Genomic DNA, 8311 nt, shown 5'->3' on the forward strand with positions numbered 1-8311 from the left:
ACTGAACTTGGTTGACATGTGGTTTCAACAAGATGGCGCTACATGCCACACAGCTCTCGATTCTATGGCCATTTTGAGGGAAAACTTCGGAGAACAATTCATCTCAAGGAATGGACCGGTAAGTTGGCCACCAAGATCATGCGATTTGACGCCTTTAGACTATTTTTTGTGGGGCTACGTCAAGTCTAAAGTCTACACAAATAAGCCAGCAACTATTCCAGCTTTGGAAGACAACATTTCCGAAGAAATTCGGGCTATTCCGGCCGAAATGCTCGAAAAAGTTACCCAAAATTGGACTTTCCGAATGGACCACCTAAGGCGCAGCCGCGGTCATTATTTAAATGAAATTATCTTTAAAAAGTAAATGTCATGGACCAATCTAACGTTTCAAATAAAGAATAGATGAGATTTTGCAAATTTTATGCGTTTTTTTAAAAAAGTTCTCAAGCTCTTAAAAAATCACCGTTTAGCATTTTAAATATTCCTCTTAAGAATCTGTTTTCAACCTATTGACACTGCATTTTTAAGAATCGATAAATTTCTAAGCTAAAGGTCATACCAAATGATAATAAAACAGACATTACAAATATTTACAAAAAAAGAAAACAAAAAGAAAAGTATTAAATTAAAAGTAAGTATACGCCCCAGTACACGTTTTAAAAATATTCATTATGTATATTTTTGCCCCCTCTGAAATTAAGGATGAAACGAAACCCATTATTATTATAAACTAAAACATCCTTATCCATGTTAAAAGGAAGTGACTCTGATTATAATCGCAAACCTCACAAAACAATTTTTAAACCGCCAACTAATAAAATTTGAGAAGTACATGACAAATTCTCAAATCAAAACTATAGCTTATAAATTGAAATACAAATTATAGTTCAAGTTCCTTAAAGTTGCCTTTTAAAAAAGAAACTGGTAAAACTATTTTTTTTGGCCTAAAAAAAGGCTAAAACGCTTTGTCTTCATTTAAAAAGCCATAAATACATACAATTTGGTATGTGTTTTAAAAGCTAAATATAATAAATATTTTCAAAAAATACGTATTCTAGTTGATTTTGATAGATAGTAAAAATGTAGTATATATATGTATGTACATAATGTACATACTACATTTATAAAACAGCCCTTAAGGAGTCACATTTTGTATTGTTTTTAAAATTGTGTCATTAAGAAATTTTTTTTCTGACATCTTTAACTATTTGCGTGTCTTTTTTCAATCAACTATACAAATCTGACATTTATTATTTAAGTTTCAAGGCTCTTCATAGGTTAGAGTCTGGCTCTGTTCGAGCTTACATACTTAATATGTAGGTAGGTACATATTTTGTAGCCTAACATTTTTCTAAGACAGACTTGTTGTTGCCCCAGCCAGACAGGTTGGGTTAAGGCTGTAAATTAATATTTTTTTCTATTATAAATTCGTGTTCGTTTTGTTTTGTTGTTGTTGTTGGTGTTTTTTTTTTGGCAATTGTAAAGATTTGTTTTGTTTTATAATCGAACGAATGGTTTTTTTTTAATCAATCGATCCGAATGTGCCAAACAACTATTACATATAAACTACATCATTAGTTTATAAGCAGTTCTTTATTTGAATATAATTTAAAATCAAGATTTGTTGATTTGTTTTCAATTAGCAGCTTTAGCCCGAGTCCCAGTACGAGAGTCCGAGACCAGTTGAAGTATGTAAATCCGGCTTGAGTTTTGGTGTGCGAATTTCTTAGTAACATGTCAATCAAGTTGAAAATACGACTTTTATTAATTGAGTCGATATATATATATTTATGTACATACGTTTTGTTTATTATACATACATATGTATGTTAGATAAAGGAACTTTGTTTTATGTAAAAACAATATAGTCAAACCTTAACCATACCTCTTGCTACGATATCAGTTAGGAAATAAGAATAGGAAATATATTTGATGACGATCGAAGATAATAAGGGTTTCGCGTGTGCTAGTACGTATAAAGATTTTGCATCACTTGGTCGGTCAGATGACCATAATTCAGTATTATTAATGTCACGCATGACTGATTCACACATCGTTTAGGCTTTAAATTTTACATATATGTATTTCAAGTACAGTCAGTCATGCCATGATTTTGACTTGGACTTGAAAGAAAAATAATTGTGTTTATGAATATTTCATTGTTTTGCAATATGGATAGTCTTTTTTATTATTTGTTGGCTACTTTAAATTTTGTGAACATTTATCGAAGTATCAAATAAGGTACGTAACTGTTCAAACATTTATTATAATATCATCCTTTGAAATTAATATAAAAAATCGGCTGGGATGGGACCCACACTGATAACTTCCCATCCCGTCTGTCAATTTGTCTTGCTTGAAAGTTTGTAGGTTTTTGTGTTGGGTTAAAAAAGTTGTCAGTTGAATTATTCTTAAACATTTAAATTTCCAACAATGTTTTTCAAATACAGAAATATTTTAGTCGAAAACAATTTTTTAAGAATTTTAGTAGCACTTCTTAAATTTTTACAAACAGTATTATTAATGAATGAATGCAATTAATTTAAGAGATATCAAGAACCGAACATCAATTTTTACCAAATTTGCGTACTATTTTTTGTAGATTTTATTTTTGTATTAAAAACGAACTTTTGGATTTTTTTTAAAATAACTACTGAATATCAAAAACAATATTTTCTGTGAAATAAAAGTTTTTTAAGACAATATGTTTAATTTTTGAAAAGTTATTTAGGTTAGATTAGGTTTGAGTGGCTGTCCAGATGTCATAGACACACGTCGACCTCAAGGGTCCATTGTGATACCACTAATGAGGTTACTCATGGGAGAGTAATGAATTTAAACAAAAAATTTTGTACTTTTAATAAAGTTAGAGAGACGTTTTGTGTCAATCGTTGCCAGTTCACTGGTGTTATCGAAGAAGGGATTACCGAGAAATTAATTCCTTCTAATGGAGAGTGCTGGACATGTACACAGAAGGTGTTGGACTGTCTCCTCTTCCTCCTCGTCCATGCAGCTTCTACAGAAGTCATTTGTGTAGACCCCTAGCCTCAGAGCATGTCTTCCTATGAGGCAGTGTCCCGTTATTACTCCAATTGTAGAGCTTATACTTTGTCTGCTCAGTGATAACAAGCTTTTTGACCGTTTTAAGTCAATACTTGGCCATATTTGCTTGCTTGTTAGGCAGGTGGTACTTTGTTACCATCTAGCATTTGCTGTTTCTAGAGCATATTGCTTGAGAAGATATTTGCATGTAGCAAGTGGTGTTCCTATGTTATGTTTTTGTCTAACATGAGGCAGAAGTGTTTCGTTTTTGGCGAGCTCATCTGCTTTGCAATTTCCCGGAATGTCTCTGTGGCCCGGCACCTAAATGAGGTGAATATTAAACTGTTCCGTCATCTCATTCAGAGATGATTGACAATCGTGGACTGTTCGAGAGTTGAAAAGTTATTTGAGTCGAAAGACAATTTTTAACAAGTTTTAGTTTTTTTTTAGATTTTTATTTCTTGTAAAAAGCTGTCAATTAGATTCTTCCTAAAATTTTACTGAATGTTGACAACAATATTTTTAAAAAGATTAAAGTATCTTAAAGCTAATGTATCGAAGTTTTGAAAAAATATTTGAGTCGAAAATCAATTTTTATCAACTTTTATTAATTATTTTTTAGGTTTTTATTTTTTGTAAAAAAAACTGAGAATTCGATTTTTCTCAAATTTTTTATAATGTTAACAACAATATTTTTTAAAATATGAAAGTAATTAAAGCCAATATCTCAAAGTTTTAAAAAGATATTTGTCGAAAATTAATTTTGACTAACTTTGAGTAATGTTTCTTTTTTAGGTTTTTATTTTTTTTATAAACAAAAACTGTCTCAAAATTTTACTGAATCTTAAAAACGTTATTTTTGGTTGCAAAAAATTCTTTTGGAGATGAAATCATTTTTATTCATACAATTTTTGAGTTGACAGATTTTTTCTTCAGTTTTTTTTTGATTTATAAAAAAAAGTTGTTAATTAGATTTTTTTCCAAAAATGTACTTGTTTCGTATCTCGTTACAATATATAATACAAAATTAAATTCAAGTCTCTAACGTCATTGATTCTTGAGATATTTAGGATTAACCAAAACATTTCAACTTTTTTTTTAAACTGCTATGGTAAAAAACCACCCACACAATTTTCTTTTTCCGTTGAAAAAAAATGTCGCTAACGTACGGACGTAAAGACGTACGAACGTACGTACACATCAGCGCACAGACATCTCTCTAAAAAATCTTTCATTTCGACTTTAGGGAGCATGAAACGTCGAGAAATGTCAAAATTTTCAATTCGACAAATCGGACCCATTACATTGTCATATTTCCTTTTTATTATTAATTTTGAACGTTGACATTTAAATGACCACCAAGCGAATTGTTGCAAGCATCGATTCGATCAATTTTTGACACAAAATATTTATTTCAGTATCTCTGCCATAACTTAACGAATGTTGGTTTTTAAGTGCTCAAGAGTTAAAGGTTTATCTGCATAGACGTGCGTAGCCCCACATAAAAGGCGGTGTCAAATGGCATGATCTTGGCAAGTTGAAATCGCCACAATGAGAAATCACGCGGCCAGGAAATGTCTCTTGTAATAGAGCCATATTAGCTAGAGTTGTGTGGCATGTGGCACTGTCTTGTAGAAACCACATATTCTCCAAGAAAAAAAGAAAAAAGTCTATTGTCGTATAACCATACTGTTCCGAAATAACAGTGACAGTGGTTCCATTGTCGTTTTCGAAGAAGTAATTTCCAATCACACCTCCGGACCAAAGAGCGCACCAGTGATTTTTTGTGGATGTAATGATCTCTCTTCAATTACTTGAGGATTCTAAGAACTACAATTTTGTTTATTAACATACCCACCGCACCGAGTGCGAATTCTGCTTCGTCGCTGAAATAAATTTTGTTCAAAAATCATCATCCACCGCCTGTTGTTCAAGCTCCCATTGGACGTGTCTACGACGTTGTGAATGGTAAGCTGGCTTCAGTTTTTGTGTGAGCTGGACTTTATATGGATGTAGTTGTAGATACGTCATAATAAGCCCTAAGACATTCCCAATTCCTGAGAACATATTCGGGTCTTCGGCAACACTTTCACTTATACAGCAGCGACATTTTCAGTGGTACGAGCGATACGATGGTAGTACCCGTAGAGTGATGGTTAGTGCGTTGTCATGCTAGAGGTCTTGAATTCGATCCCTGCCTGTGCCATCTAAAGTTTTTTTCAGGGGTACCGCTTCTTGCAAGGAATTTACAAACCTTCCAAGAGTAATTCTTGTCATGGAAAGTGCTTTCTCAAATTAGCTATTCGGATTTGGCTTACAAAACTGTAGGCCCCTTCCATCCTTGAAAACATTCCTCAGAGTTGTAAGTCACTAGGCCCTAGTTCTCAATGGACTGTTGTCCTTCCTATTTTTTTTCTTACGAGCGAAACGATGATACACAGACCTTACAATATTTGTAACAAATCCAGTTTCTTCAAATTTCTTCACAATTTTGCCAATTGCTTGGGTAGTTGGAAGATTATGTATAGGCACTTTGGCAGAATCACCATTTTTTTAGTAGGTTTTAACAATTTGTATGCGTTGTGCTATAGTTAAGTGATTCGTTTTCGTAAATGCCAGACTTTCAACTGACAAAAAAATGGGTTTAACAACTTAATTAGACAGATGTCGAATTCCAGCCCAATTCTTTTGGAACCTCAAAATGGATAACTCCTTATAACACGAGTTAGGTTCGATACTATCCGGATAGTTTTAGTTTGTTTTTAAATGTCACCTGATTTAAACAGAACAAAATATTAATCTATGGGGGGTAAGAGGTTTCTAGGAGTTTTTGTACCCCAAAGACACAGTGCGGAAATTGGTAAAGGATGATAGCGTTTGAGAGGAGGTTTCAGGCCCCATTGTGTTTGATGTCCTAAATATTGCTTTGAGAGGGAAAGTCGCTGTATGGAAAACATTTCTCATTCGGCTAATGAACAAATTTCTGTACAATATTTTCCACTAGATAATAATCTTAAGAAATAACGTACAAAAATGTGACAAAACAAAAATTCCGGCAGTGTTTACCCAAGGTTTTGACATGGGAGTTAAACTTAAGCTTTAGGTGTTAATAGCTTTCAATAATTCTTAAATCACATCAGAAAACTCAAATATATAGTTTAGTATTAGGTAACATTGCGTACATAATCGTTCTACAAGATGTAATTGGTAAAATAGATACCGAGAATTTAATTCATTGTGATTTTGTTTCCAAGATATCAATGCCCTTAAAAATCTATAAATGAATACAAGGATATTGAAAATATAAAAAATTGTTATGAAAAGCTGATAGTTCTTTCATCAGCAAAGCAGAGAAGTAAATTAAAATTTTCAATTAAAAGATCATTAGTAAAACTGAGAAACAGTGTTGGAGATAGGATAGAACCCTGGGTACTTCCCATAGCGAGTCATTCTAATCGGATTGGTCGAATTGAACATTTTTACATTTGTTGACGTTTCAGGTCCTTAGAATCAAAATCATAGATTTTTAAAGAGGTGTCTGTGTGTAATCTAGTAGAAATATTAACTTCACATAAATTTTATTTCACAGATTTTAACACAGAACAGCACAGAAAGGCATCTCAAAAAAAGATATTAGCTTCAAATTTCTCACCTCAAAATATTATTTTTAATAAATATTTATCTCTTAGATTAATCGACAGACGGGCAAGGATGGGAAGTTATCAGTGTGGGTCGTAACCTTGCGTTTTTTATATGAGTTATATTCAACTGTCCGAGGGGTAATTTGTAATTCAGCGAAGGAGTATTCATCAAAACCACGGATATACAATTTCAATAAAAGTAAGCTTAATGGCAAACTTCATTAAATACTTTAAAATGTCGATATTAATGGTATTTTCTGAACACAGATACTTGATAAGATAAATTATGAAACCACTGGTGGTCCTATTACTGCAAATAGCCCTATTGCCGAACATTAAAAAGCTATGGATCTTCGAGATATTTCATGCGGTTGAGGAGAATTTGACTATTTTGGACTCAGGTCAGACAAATTTTAAAGCTAGCGGATCTTCAGTTGATTTTAAAAACTGAATTCCTCTTACAAAAGAAAACTTTTATAATTGAGAAAAAAATGACGCTGAGAAGAAATCCCATAAGTTTGTTAGATTAGCTTTTCCCACTTTTTTAAAAATATCTCTGATGATGCATCAATATTCTTTTTTTAAATGATATTTCTTAAGAGCAATTTCTCCACATGATTAAAAATGTTAAGAATATAGTAAAAAAAAAAACGCTAATATGGAAAACACTATATTACTGACAATCAACCTGTTTTACACTTTGAACTTCTAAGTAAATTGCATTTTCATAGAAATCCATTATACCTCTTTTTTATTTGGAAAAAAAACGAATCAAAATAAAAAGTAATACATATGTTAATATGCACATTGCACATCACCCCTAGCGCCCATAACTACTAGAGAACAGCTAGCAGCTACTTATTATAATCAGTTTATAAGGAAAATTCCCCCGCGCTAAATTATTAAAATCTTATTATTCCAATCCAATCGTTTACTCAATCAATTGTTTTGTTGTTTTGCATTAATCTGCAAGTCTATAAGCTCTGATGTATTCAAGTTGTTATTTTTCAATCATTGCTGTTTCTATATTTCGTATACGTTTAACGTACGATGCAATGATGACTTGAAAATACATAGCTAGTCTATACTTAACAAATCCACTAAGGCAGAATAATTCTAGTAAAGTCATAAGATGAACTTCAGAACACGGTTAGACATATTTCTTGTGAAGACAGTGGGAGAGTGGTAGGAGGGGGGCAGTGAGGGGCTGAGCAATTGATGCGATGAATAGATAGGATGGGTTACGATAGGGTTTCCACAGTACTTTTTTTACAATTAGCGAACACTAAAAGGGTTTTGTATAACTTTAATATGCCAGACACAGTGTGAGCATTATGAAAAGAGGAAAGGGTTGGATAGGAGATATTGATGTGCATTGATTTGAATTTCTGAACATATCAATGATCTGGAAAGAAAGCATGGTAAGGCATTCCACATTCGCGTAGTACGGCCAAAAAATGAATCTCTGTTCTTCATAGTACGACCGAAATTGGGCTCAAGGGTAAAATGAGGAACATTCCCAGTAGCGCAGGTATTACGGTTACATTTTGTAGGGGAAGGAATTCAACTGGCTATTTCACTAGAGCAAAGCCCGTTAAAATAACGGTAAGGTAAAAAAGGGTAAGACA

The 8311-nt window shown here is 32.7% G+C and overlaps 1 long non-coding RNA gene across 2 annotated transcripts; it reads left to right on the top strand.

The window, feature by feature from the left end:
• Positions 1-1404: 1404 nt before the first annotated feature.
• On the top strand, positions 1405-7459 carry LOC129947638 (uncharacterized). Of its 2 annotated transcripts, none has more exons than XR_008781740.1 (3): positions 1405-1688; positions 6732-6882; positions 6951-7459. It is a non-coding gene; the product is annotated as an uncharacterized LOC129947638 (long non-coding RNA). The 2 variants fall into 2 exon arrangements; XR_008781739.1 differs by lacking the exon at positions 1405-1688 and adding an exon at positions 1929-2241.
• The last annotated feature ends 852 nt before the right edge of the window (positions 7460-8311 follow it).

Source organism: Eupeodes corollae, chromosome 2 (assembly GCF_945859685.1).
Source record: "Eupeodes corollae chromosome 2, idEupCoro1.1, whole genome shotgun sequence".
Taxonomy (NCBI): Eukaryota; Metazoa; Arthropoda; class Insecta; order Diptera; family Syrphidae; genus Eupeodes; species Eupeodes corollae.